The sequence below is a fragment of the Pongo pygmaeus genome, chromosome 18, assembly GCF_028885625.2.
Source record: "Pongo pygmaeus isolate AG05252 chromosome 18, NHGRI_mPonPyg2-v2.0_pri, whole genome shotgun sequence".
Taxonomy (NCBI): Eukaryota; Metazoa; Chordata; class Mammalia; order Primates; family Hominidae; genus Pongo; species Pongo pygmaeus.
This window is the reverse complement of record NC_072391.2, coordinates 14,112,152-14,124,325: the sequence shown is the minus strand read 5'-3', so window position 1 is coordinate 14,124,325 and position 12,174 is coordinate 14,112,152. Positions and strand designations below refer to the sequence as shown.

Genomic DNA, 12,174 nt, shown 5'->3' with positions numbered 1-12,174 from the left:
AAAGCTGAGACCCTTAGCTACTGCATTAGCCTCTGGGAATACTATGTCGAGTGCAACATATGAGGCCCGGCCCTAATGGAATTGTATGTTGGTTTGGGGTTGCTGTTCTCCAATGCCTAGCACTGGGCTGATACGTAGCAGACACTCAATAAGCATGGGTTGAATGAATACATTCAGGTTGGTCTTTCACAAAAGCCAACTATGAAAAGTTGGTTAGTGCCGGGTGCAGTGGCTCACGCCTGTGATCCTGGCACTTTGGGAGGTCGAGGCAGGCGGATTGCCTGAGGCCAGGAGCTCGAGACCAGCGTGGGCAACACAGTGAAACCCCATCTCTACTAAAATACAAAGAATTAGCCTGGCGTGGTGGCGCACCCCTGTAGTCCCGTCCCAGCTACTCGGGAGGCTGAGGCAGAATTGCTTGAACTCGGGAGGCGGAGGTTGCAGTGAGCCAAGATTGTGTCACTGCACTCCAACCTGGGCGACAGAGCGAGACTCGGTCTCCAAAACAAACAAACAGAAAGTTGATTAGAAGACCTATTTCCAAAATCTATCTCAGCAACTTATTAGTTCTGGAATGTATTAAACCTTCCTAAACCTCAATTTCCTGGGATTGTACTGAGGCTTAGTGGTGCTAATGAATGTGAACTGGGAAGCACCGTATTAATAAATCTGTATAAATAACTGTTTAATGGGGGCTTGGCGCCATGACTCACACCTGTAATCCCAGCGTTTTCGGGGGCTGAGGCAGGAGAATCACCTGAGCCCAGGAGTTCCAGACCAGCCTGGGGAACAGAGCGAGACCCTGTCTCTATAAAAATAAAATGAAATTTTAAAATGAGCCAGCCGTGGTTGTGCACGCCTGTACTCCCAACTATTCTGGAGGCTGAGGTGGGATAGTCGCTTGAACCCAGGAGGCGGAGGTTGCAGAGAGCCAAGATCGTGCCACTCTACGCCAGCCTGGCGGGTGACAGAGTGAGACTCTGTCTCAAAAACAAAGAACAACAACAAAACAAAACCAGATAATCAGCATAAGTTGTAGACGCTGTGACCTAGACGCTGGGAAGGGGCGAAACGTGGTGATAAGAAAATCATTTCAAGCTGTACGAGGTGGCTCAAGCCTGTAATCTCAGCACTTTGTAAGGCTGAGGCAGGAGGATCCCTTGAGGCCAGATGTTCAAGATCAGCCTGGAAAACGCAGCGAGACCCCATCTCTATGAAAAAAATATTTTAATAGAAATAAAAATCATTTAATTCCGATTCTTAACACCGCAAATTGAACGTATAGTCCTGTGATTTTCTACATAAAACGTGAAGGCAAAAAATAACTGTAGAGAGTACAGTGCGGCCTTGTAATATCATTTTAATTTCTAGGCAAAGCTTGTATCCTCCGGATACAAGAACAGCCGCCCAGGAGGAGCGGACACTGACACACATCTGTCACCCCTTGGGCTGTGACTGCCGAGCCGGGGTACTCGGTCTGTGGGTGAAGAGGAAGAGGCGGGACCGGAGGTGTTACGCATGCGCCCACTTCCTCCGGCTGGGAGTGGCCGCTCTAGGCAGCGGGGAGGTCGCGGGGTTGAGGGGGCTTGTGAAAGGAGAGCGGCCTCTCCTCTATGGTTACGGGTCCGGGGCAAGCTCCCCGCAGTGTCTTACTTCCGGTAGCGAAGCCTCTATCTCTTCCTCTGCTCCCGCGGGGGTCTGGGCTGAGAATAATGGCCCGGTTGGCCCGGGACGAGTGGAATGGTAAGCCGCGACACGGCTGGGGGGTGCTGAGGGGGCGACTCAGGCTTGATATCGGGGAGTGATGTGGAAGACGGAGCGGGAATCCCTTCTGCGGAGCCTCCCCAGCCGGGTCGTAGGAGGCGCGCGGGGCGTCTCCTCACGCAGGCCCGAGTCCTGAGCATCCACACTCCTGGCCGCGGGGTTCGGACCCCAGCTTGGCCAACTGCGCTATCCCTTCCCGAGAGCCCCACGTCCGCACAGCCGGTCGCTGGGCCTCGCCTGCGTCCTTTCGGGGGTCAGGGTCAGAGCCACTCGCTCCAGGGGCTCCCTAGGGCGGGAAGGAGGAGGGGTCGCTTCCAAACACCTTAGAGGGGGACCACGGGGCGCCTGCCCGCTAGGAGCGCTTGCCGCACCATGCAACAGCCGGACCGGAATTGATGAGGCTCCTGATAGTCGCCACACTGAGTTTACGGTCTAATTGTCGAGTCACGTTCCTGGCCTAAGGCGGAGCGATTGTGCCCATTCTTTAAAGTAGGGTGACCGAAGCGCAGAAGGGAGAAAGTGAAATCCCAAAGTCACACTGCGGCCAGGCAAGAACTCGGCTCTTCTGATTCTGCGACTTGGAAATAACTTATGCAAAAGAGAATTTCCTTTTTTTTCTTTTTTGAGACGGAGTCTTGCTCTGTCGCCCAGGCTGTAGTGCAGTGGAGCAATCTCGGCTCACTGCAACCTCCGCCTCCCGGGTTCAAGCGATTCTCTTGCCTCAGCCTTCTGAGTAGCTGGGATTACGCGCAACCATGCCCGGCTGATGTTTGTATTTTTAGTAGAGACGGGTTTTCACCATGTTGGTCAGAGTGTTCTCGAACCCCTGGCCTCAAGTGATCCACCCGCCTCGGACTCCCAAAGTGGGGAGTTTACAGGCGTGAGTCACCGCGCCCGGCCGAGAATTGTCTTTTATTAAAAAAGCCGGCGGGAGGGGGCGACAAATGAGAGTCAGGTTGTGTCTAAATGGGGATCTATGGCGGGGCAGGAGGCAGCATCCCAGCTTTAGCGGAAAAGAGAAAGTGAGAGCCTAGACGCTGTTAAGCCCTCAACTGTCGCCGTTGGGTCCTCCCCGCCGAAGCCCATTGGTCGGTCCTTTGCAAGGGGGTGATCTTGATGTCACGCTCCAAATCGCCAGTAGGAAAGAGCTTTACTCTCTTCCCAGGACATACCCCCGAGCCGGCACGGACTGCACGTGCTGATGGGGTTGTTTTGTTTGTTTTTGTGGCTGCTGTTTTGTCAACATCCAGTCTGGGTGTATCCTGACAGGTGTGCTCTGCATTTCCCTATATCCATAAACTTGATGGAAACATTGTATTTCTCTAGGGCAGTTCTTTTTGTTTTTTGGCTCCAGCTTTTGGCAGTGCCACTAAGTAGGTAGCCATCACTCAATAAATGCTGCTATTGCTAATTCTGTTAATAATGCCGATCAGCCACACAGCAAACTTTGAGTACCTATAGATAGTTTGTCATCTAAACCTCACAGCAGGGTGGGGCTCCGCAACTCACGCCTGTAATCACAGCAGTTTGGGAGGCGGAAGTGGGAGTATCCCTTGAGCCCAGGAGACCAGACCAACCTAGGCAACATAGGGAGACGCTGTCTCTTAAAAATTTTTTTTAAAGTAAACTTCCCAACAGCCCGTCGAAGTTGACATGATTATCCTAGACGGATCAGTGGGAAATAGGAAGTTTAGGAAGAATAAATCGTGACCCGATTTGGAACCCAGATCAGTGTCACTCCTAAGACCATACTGTTTCAACTCTACCAGCCTAAGGAAATTATAGTCCAGGAGATGAGAAAACGTACACAAATAAAAGTTATGCTAATGCACAGAGACAAGAAAGATTAATTTGGGTGTTGAGGAGTTAGTCATTAAAGACTTTCAAGTGACAGTTGATTTGGGTCTTTCCAGTTGGATACTTTTGACCCAGCAATGTTGTGAAGTTGTGTTACAGATGAAGGGAACAATGTGAGGATAAGGAAAAATGTCCAAGGCCAGGCACTGTGGCTCATGCCTGTAATCCCTGCACTTTGGGAGGCCAAGGCGGGCAGATTGCTTGAGCTCAGGTGTTCAAGATCAGCTTGGGATACATGGTGAAACCCCATCTCTACTAAAAATACAAAAATTAGCTGGGCATGGTGGTGGGTGCCTGAAGTTCCAGCTACTTGGGAGGCTGAGAAACAAGAATCGCATGAACCCAGGAGGCAGATGTTGCAGTGAGCCGAGAGTGTGCCACTGCACTCCAGCCTGGGCGACAGAGTGAGACTCAGTCTCAAAGACATAAAAGATTGAAAACAAACCCCAATAGTTAAGGTGTGGGTAACTTGGTAACTACCCATAGTTTTTGATAGCTATCTGAGTTATTGACTTGGTAACTACCCACAGTTTTTGATAGCTATCTGAGTTACTGAACATCTACAGAGTATAGTACAGGGTGGGTCCTTGAATATATGCCACGAGAAATCAAAGAGGGCAGGCTCCAGCAAGAGCCAGGATAGACTTCTCAGCCCACCTTCGTCTTACCCAACACCACCTAAGGCAATAAATCACAGGGCTTTAAGGTCTAGGCAGCAAGTCAGCATCTAGAGGAGCTAGTCACCTTTGCTCTACTGGTTTCTGACCCTGTCCAGAAAAAAATTCTAGTTGGAGTTTGAAAACTCAACGTTTTATACAGTAAGTGACTGGAAATGCTTCTCTTTTTTTTTTTTTTAAGATGGAGTCCCACACCCAGCTAATTTTAATATTTTTAGTAGATACGGGGTTTCACCATATTGGCCAAGCTGGTCTCAAACTCCTGACCTCTTGATTCACCCGCCTCGGCCTCCCAAAGTGGTGGGATTACAGGCGTGAGCCACTGCCCCGGCCTAATGCTTCTCTTATGTTAATGGGAGAGCCGGCTTTTGCTGCCTGCAGGAAGTGCACATTGTATTCTGTTTTGTTTGTGGTTCCTGAACCTTGCCTTGCTTACATTTGAGCACGTTTTAATTTTGTAGTCACTATAAATGGGTGTGCACTCTAGATATTTAATAATTTCTGTAGTATTCTGCTGGTAGTTATAGTGATGTATCCAGGAATGGACCTGGAATGTCAGAAATAGGGGTTTCCCCCACCCATTCCTACCCCTATTTCTATTGTAAATGTCTCTGCATACTCACCCTAACAGCTACCAGCTAGAGTTCATGTTCCAAAATGCAGTGTGGTCAAATGCTAGTTTGTTTTTCTCAGCTGTGCAGTAGCATCTCTATGATGTGGCCTAGATGATAAAGGAGTAAATCAGTCCTTTGAACTAATAACCATTATTGATTACTTTATCAGGATAATGGCGTATTAGGAAGACAGGCTTTAAGTCAGACCACGATTTTTTTTTTCTTTTGGTGTTTCCACCTGATTTCCAACCAGGGACCAGACCATGATTTAAAACATGGCTCTGCCCTTTACTAGTTAGAACTCCATTTTCTCATCTGTGAAATGGACATGGTAGTAATGCTTATTCCATATGATTGTTATGCCCTTAATATTATAAGGCTTCAGTAAATATTAATAATTGTCACAGGTTGCAATGGCTCACGCCTGTAAATCCCAGCACTTTGAGAGGCCGCGGCAGGCAGATCACCTGAGGTCAGGAGTTTGAGACCAGCCTGGCCAACATGGTGAAACCCCGTCTCTATGAAAAATTTAGCCAGGCTTGGTGGCGCGTGCTTGTAATCCCAGCTACTTGGGAGGCTGAGGCAGGAGAATCGCTTGAACCCAGGAGGCAGAGGTTGAGGTGAGCCAAAATTGTGCCACTGCACTCCAGCCTGGGTGACAGAGCAAGACTCCATCTCAAAAAAAAAAAAAAAGAAGTCATTTTTTTTTTCCTACAATGTATTTTATTTCCAATGCTGTATTTTCCCTGCTGCTAGAGAAGTTTAATTTCTCTCTTTGATTTTGTTTTTCAGTTTGTACCCTGGAAAAATAAGGTGATAAATACAGGCAATCATTGCGAAGTAAAGAGTCATCTATTGTCAGTTAATATATAACGAGAGAATTTAGCCTAACCAGAGGCCCATGGAAGCCAAAATCTTTCTATTCTTACACTGAACCTTCTTGCTAAGAAACAATTGAGGTCATCTGGGCTCATGCCATAATCCCAGCCCTTTGGGAAGCCGAGACCAGATGATTGCTTGAGCCCAGGAACTCGAGACCATCATGGACAACTTAACAAGACCCTGTCTATATAAAAAAAATTTTAATTAGCTGGGTGTGGTGGCACATGCCTGTGGTCCCAGCTACTTGGGAGGCTGAGGTGGGAGGATCTCTGGAGCCCGAAAGTTCAAGCCTGCAGTGATCCATGATTGCACCACTGCTCTCCAGCCTGGGCAACAGAGTGAGACCCTGTCTCTAAAAAAGAAGAAATGATTGAAATCATATTTTTCAGGCTGGACTTCCAATAAATTAGCCCTTAAAAGTATCATTCTTAAAATATTAGCCGTATACAATGGTCATAATAAATGTATGTTGAGTGAAGGGGTACAACCATGATCTTATACTGCTGAACCAAGTAGTTTAAAAATTACGATTTCTTTTTTTATTTTCCCTGTGATTCTGGATAAAGATTACAATTTCTAAAGAGTTAACAATCATTACATCACAAGATCTTTATAAGTAAGGGTATAAAAATTCTTAGCCTGGGTGCAGTGGCTCACGCCTGTAATCCCAACACTTTGGGAGGCCAAGATGGGTGGATCACGTGAGATCAGGAGTTTGAAACCAGTCTGGCCAACATGGCAAAACCCCATCTCTATTAAAAATACAAAAATTAGCCAGGCATGGTGGTGGGCGCCTGTAATCCCAACTACTCAGGAGGCTGAGGCATGAGAATTGCTTGAATCCAGGAGGCGGAGGTTGCAGTGAGCCGAGATTGCACTACTGCACTCTAGCTTAGGCAACAGAGTAAGACTTGTCTCAAAAAGAAAAAAAAAAAGAAAAATTCTTAAACTCAGAATTAATGATTCCTCTTTAATAAACTCAGTAAGCCTGATTGTATTAATTGACTTTCCTAAGTGTTAATTGGACAACTAAAGAAGCAAACAGGGTGCCACTGCCTCCTGGAGAATAGCCCTCTGGATAGATCCGTAGATGATCATTCAAATTCACCAAGTCAGAAAAACAAGTTCCTTTGTAGAGACCGGGTTTTACCATGTTGCCCAGGCTGGCAGGCTGGTCTCCAACTCCTGGACTCAAGCAGTCCACCCGCCTCAGCCTCCCAAAGTCCGGGGAAGAATAGCCACATTCATCCCAGCATCCCAGAACTAAGAAATAAGTTCTTTTTTTTTTTCAGACAGAGTCTCACTCTGTCACCCAGGCTGGAGTGCAGTGGTGCAATCTTGTCTCACTGCATCCTCCACGTCCCAGATGCCAATGATTCTCCTGCCTCAGCCTCCTGAGTAGCTGGGATTACAGTCGTGCACCACCATGCCCGGCTAATTTTTGTATTTTTAGTAGAGACGGAGTTTCACCACGTTGACCAGGCTTGTCTCGAATTCCTAACCTCAGGTGATCCACCCACCTCCATTTTGGGAGAGAGAGCCTCCTAAAGTGCTAGGATTACAGGCGTGAGCCACCACGCCAGGCCAGAAACAAGTTCTTTAGCTACATGCATCATTGGGAGATTGTGTGTGTTCCCAGTCTTTCCTTTTCTTTTAGGGATTTAAAGATAATTATACTTTGTCAGTTAGGCATGTCTTCAGGAAAACATAGAGAAGGTCATGTTGATTATGTATCTTGGAATTGTCCAAATCCTCAGAGATTATGATATTGGTTTCCTGTCAGTTGTGCCAACAATGATAAGTAACGACCTGACGTGAAATCAAGAGAGAGGAAAGCTCTGGTTAGGCACAGTGACTCACACCTGTAACCCCAGCATTTTAGGAGGTTGCGGTAGGCAGATTGCTTGAGTTTAGGAGTTGGAGATCAGCCTGGGCAACATGGCAAAATCCCATCTCTGCAAAAAATTAGCCAGGTGTGGTGGCACACACCTGTAGTCCAGGCTACATAGGAGGCTGAGGCAGGAGGATCACCTGAGCCTGGGGAGGTCGAGGCTACAGTGAGCCATGATCTCACAACTGCACTCCAGCCTGGGCAACAGAGTGAGACCTAGCTCCAAAAAAAAAAAAGAAGAAGAGAGAGAGGAAAGCTCGAAGCTGACAGAACTCCAAAAGCTAACTAGCCTAAAGCCAAGCTGCCTAGAAACAACCATATATACCCATTAGTACACTTGGAAGAAGGCATCACATTATGGGACAGGGGATGAAAGCTCGGGGGTCAGGCAGGTAACAGAACTGAAATGGACAGGTGGGAGAGGAATGTAGCAAGCTGACGCTGGCATAGCTGCTGAGTTCCTCTGCTCGAGCTGATCTTGTCATGCATGATACGATTCCATTGTTGCCAGATCTCTGGGTTTTTTTGTTTTTTTTTTTTCAAGAGAAGCCAGGAATCTAGATTTTTATGTCATATCAGATTTTTTTTTTTGTAAATGCTGGCACCTCATTTAACTTGAAAAGGGAGAAAAAACACCAGGTGAAGGAAAGCCTCCCTGCAGGCCAGATGTTGCCCCTGTAGGGCGGTGGCTACTGATGGTGAGACTGTTCCAGGACACGGAAGATGGATGATCATGATAATAATGGTGCATCACCGTGGTGAGGCTCACCTGCTTCCTTATAACCACTGCAAGAGGCAGAAGTGTGTCGCACATTACCACCCTCTTATCCCAGTAGATCAGCAGTAGCTCTTAACCTCCTCTGAGAGTTGACCCCTTCTGAGAGCCTAATAAACCCTGTAGACTGCCTTCCAGAAACATGGATATACCATACACAAACACAAGCGTGGCACGGAATTCAGACTTCCCAAGGCATCTCTCCAGACTCCAGTTGAAGACCCAACTTTTTATTCAGAAACCTCAACTCTTCAGAGTGACTCAGTGCCTATGGGAACTCCTGAGGTTTTGCTGTCCTTTTAAGTTCTATGGTGTTCAGTCTGTGGTTTTAAACTTGTTTGTTTGCTGTTTTGTAGATTTTTCCAAACCCAGTCATTCTTCCCATTCGTTTTTGAACTAAGTAATTATTGCTTCTCGGCCTTTTGGCTAAGATCAACTAAACTGGGTAATTAACAGTTATAATTTCCTAAACACAAGTGTATCCATATAAATGGAGCACCAGGGGTGGGAATAGAATGATTCTCCTCCCCGCAATCCTGCCCTTACCCCCTTGTCTTTGGATCCTTTGAGATGGAGAAAACAGTGAAGAGAAGAGTAGCTGAGAGCTGCTTCTAATGCCTGCAGCCTGCTGCTGAGAGCTAGCCACCTGTGCAGAGAACAACTGTAAACATCCTTAAGAGCTGGAGGTCTTCTCAAAGAGGCCTTTAATTATTGCCAGTGCAGGACGGTGTGTTTACCCAAGTCAGAACACCACAGCTTCTAACTTTGGTGTTGGAACTAGCTTTTATCACTTAAAAGGCACTGCCACCGGCGCAGTGGCTCACGCCTGTAATCCCCGCACTTCCGGAGGCCGAGACAGACGGATCACGAGATCAGGAAATCGAGACCATCCTGGCTAACACGGTGAAACCCCGTCTCTACTAAAAATACAAAAAATTAGCCAGGGGTGGTGGCGGGCACCTGTAGTCCCAGCTACTCTGGAGGCTGAGTCCGGAGAATGGCGTGAATCCGGGAGGCGGAGCTTGCAGTGAGCCGAGATCAGGCCACTGCAGTCCCGCCTGGGCGACAGAGCGAGACTCCGTCTCAAAAAACAAACAAAAAACAGTTTTTTGCCAGGCGTAGTGGCTTCTTTCTGTAATCCCAGCACTTTGGGAGCCCGAGGCGAGCAGATCACTTGAGGTCAGGAGTTTGAGATCCGTCTGACCAACATCGCGAAACCCTGTCTTTTTTTTTTTTTTTTTTTTAATGGAGTCGCACTCTTGTCACCCAGGCTGGAGTGCAATGGTGCGATCTCGGTTAACTGCAACCTCTGCCTCCCGGGTTCAAGCGATCGTCCTGCCCCAGCCTCCCAAGTAGCTGGGATTACAGGCACCTGCCACCACGCCTGTCTAATTTTTTGTATGTGAAACCCTGTCTTTACTAAAAATACAAAAATGAGCTGGGCATGGTGGCAGGCACCTGTAATCCCAGCTACTAGGGAGGCTGAGATGGGAAAGTCACTTGAACTTGAGAGGCAGAGGTTGCAATGAGCCCAGATCGTGCCACTGCACTCCAGCCTGGACGACAGAGCAAGACCCTGTCTCAAAAAAAATGAAGAGAAAAAGAACGTTTTTTTGTTGTTTTGTTAGAGATGGGGACTTGCTCTGTTGGCCAGGCTGCTGTGCAGTGGTACAATCATAGTTCGTTGTAACCTCCAACTCCTGGGCTCAAGCAGTACTCCCAAGTAGATGGGGCTACAGACTTGCGCCACCACAGCCAGCCAACTTTTTAAAAATTTTTATTGTAAAGACAGGGTCTTCGGCCGGGCGTGGTGGCTCACGCCTGTAATCCCAGCACTTTGAGAGGCCGAGGCGGGCGGATCACGAGGTCAGGAGATCGAGACCAAACTGGGTAACACGGTGAAACCCCATCTCTACTAAAAATATGAAAACTTAGCCGGGAGTGGTGGCGGGCGCCTGCAGTCCCAACCTACTCGGGAGGCTGAGGCAGGAGAATGGTGGGAACCCGGGAGGCGGAGTTTGCGGTGAGCCTAGATGGCGCCACTGCACTCCAGCCTGGGCAACAGAGCAAGACTGTCTCAAAAATAATAAAATAAATAAAGACAGAGTCTCACTATGTGGCCCAGGCTGGTCTCAAACTTCTGGCCTCAAGTGATCCTCCCACTCAGCCTACCAATATGCTGGGATTACAGGCATGAGCCACTGTGCCCAGCCTAAAAGAATGGTTTTTGAAGGGACTATGTGGAAGATTGCTCCCCCTTTTTTTTTTTTTTTTTTTTTGAGCTGAAGTTTCACTCTGTCACCCAGACTGGAGTGCAGTGACGAGGTCTCTGCTCACTGCAACCGTCCCCTCACCGGTTCAAGCAATTCTCCTGCATCAGTTTCCCAAGTATCTGGGATTACAGGCACCCGCCACCATGCTCAGCTACTTTGTGTATTTTTAGTAGAGACAGGGTTTCACCATGTTTGCCAGGCTAGTCTCAAACTCCTGACCTCAGGTGATCTGCCTACCTCGGCCTCCCAAAGTGCTGGGATTACAGGCATTAACCACCGCACCCAGCCGATTGCTCCCATCTTTACAGTCATCTTTTACTGTGAATAAATGTATTAGTTATATTTTTAAAATTTATGTTTATCTTATCTTGACCTAATTATCTTTTTATTGCTTGGATGAGTAACCTCCATTCCACTCTTAACATGGGGCATAAAATGTAGCTGTGTTTCTTCCCTGAGTTGAAGCTCTCCCACTATGTTTGGCCACAAGTAATACAATATATTTTTTTACAACTGCATTATGTTTTTTACAATTATTATGCAAATCACACATTTCCATTAAAAAACAACTTGATAAATGCAGAAGAAAAAACAAAAAAAGTCACTCATAACCCTCCCCCATTAAACACACCTACCACTGACTATCTTCTGGTCTCTATTTCTAGATTAACTTATTTAAAATATGGTGTTTTTATGTCATATGTAAAATTTTGTACCCTATAAAGGATGATAAAATTCTCTGATCACTGTATTTTAAAAATCAAGTGAATTGGGCCAGGCTTGGTTGTTCACACCTGTAATCCCAGCACTTTGGGAGGCCAAGGCGGGCGGATCACCTGCAGTCAGGAGTTCAAGACCAACCTGGCCAACATGGTGAAACCCCATCTCGACTAAAAATACAAAATTAGCCGGATGTGGTGGCGCATGCCTGTAATCCCAGCTACTCAGGAGGCTGAGGCAGGAGAATCACTTGAACCCCAGGAGGCGGAGGTTGCAGTGAGCTGAGGTTGCGCTATTGCGCTCCAGCCTGGGCAAAAAGAGCGAAACTCTATCTCAAAAGATAAAATAAAAAAATAAAAATAAAAATCAAGTGAATTGTTAACATTTATGGTAGACTTACCATGTGCCAGGCTCTGTACTAGGCACTTGACTCGAATTCTCTTCTTTAATGCTGCAAAACTCCCACTGTGGTTAAGTACTGTCATTGTCCCTCATCTATCTATACGGTGAGCAAGCTGAGCCTCACCACTGGTAAATGGCAGAGGTGGGGCGAGAACCCAGGCAGCCCAGCCGTGGGACCTGTGTTCCTAACCACTGTGCCTCCAGAGCATGAAGCATGAGCCCTTCCCTGCGTGGCCAGTGTGGGCGGTGGAGAGCAATTTTCATTCTTTTCCTTCACAATAGCAAGATTGAGAAACTCACCAGAAATAGTATGAATAAT

The 12,174-nt window shown here is 47.3% G+C and overlaps 1 protein-coding gene across 3 annotated transcripts in view; it reads left to right on the top strand.

Moving 5' to 3' along the window:
• Positions 1 to 1,514: 1,514 nt before the first annotated feature.
• The window catches only part of BFAR (bifunctional apoptosis regulator), a 37,990-nt gene continuing 27,330 nt past the window's right edge, over positions 1,515 to 12,174 (top strand). The window contains exon 1 of one of the 3 annotated variants that reach the window (XM_054454913.2): positions 1,515 to 1,743. The gene's annotated coding sequence lies outside the window, so the exon portion shown is untranslated. The remainder of the gene's footprint in view (positions 1,744 to 12,174) is intronic. The other 2 variants (XM_054454915.2, XM_054454914.2) reach the window with 2 other exon arrangements.